Genomic DNA, 813 nt, shown 5'->3' with positions numbered 1-813 from the left:
TGATGGAACACAACATCATCGTCAACAACAACGTGATCGCACCGTTTGTCATAAAAACCTACAATATGGTGAACGATCCCACCACCGATAAACTCATCACGTGGGGCCCAGCCAACAACAGCTTCATCGTCCTCGATCCCCTCGACTTCTCCCACTCCCTCCTCCCTACTTTCTTCAAGCACAACAACTTCTCCAGCTTCGTTCGCCAACTCAACACCTATGTTAGTGTTTCACTCACCTCACTTTTAGTTTCAGTAGAATGCTTATGTATTTTGTTTTTTCTGCTATTCTTTAACTATCGTTCAGGTTTTATTCCAATATGCCAACTTCTAATATAATTTTTTCATAAAAAAAAAACATAGATTACTGTAATTTCATCTCTGATAAGAGAATAATATAAAAAACACATTCAACAAAATTTTAAATAAGTATCTAAAATATTTTCGGTATTACTTTCTAATCAAGATTGAAGATTCACTTCACTTATCTACCTTGCCATTTAATAGCTTGGGAATTAGGTATTCAAATTTTGAACAAAACTTATATATTATTCTTAGATAGTTGTTATGTTATTTTATAAAACAAAATTAGAGTTTTATCCTAAGATTAATACGGATTATGGATGTAAAATTCTAATTTTGATGGAAGAAAAAAAATACTAAAAACACAAAAATTTCTGAGTTTTTAGCAATTTGGACCGAAGCCCACTTACCAAAATCAGATTTTTTATTCTGGGCATCTCTTATTTTTTTCATAATTCTGTTAATTTTAATCTTCTTTTTTTTTTTTGTATATAATATTTAGGGTTCAGAT

Source organism: Glycine max, chromosome 7 (assembly GCF_000004515.6).
Source record: "Glycine max cultivar Williams 82 chromosome 7, Glycine_max_v4.0, whole genome shotgun sequence".
NCBI lineage: Eukaryota > Viridiplantae > Streptophyta > Magnoliopsida > Fabales > Fabaceae > Glycine > Glycine max.
The sequence above is the reverse complement of the archived record's forward strand: the minus strand, read 5'-3'. Positions refer to the sequence as shown.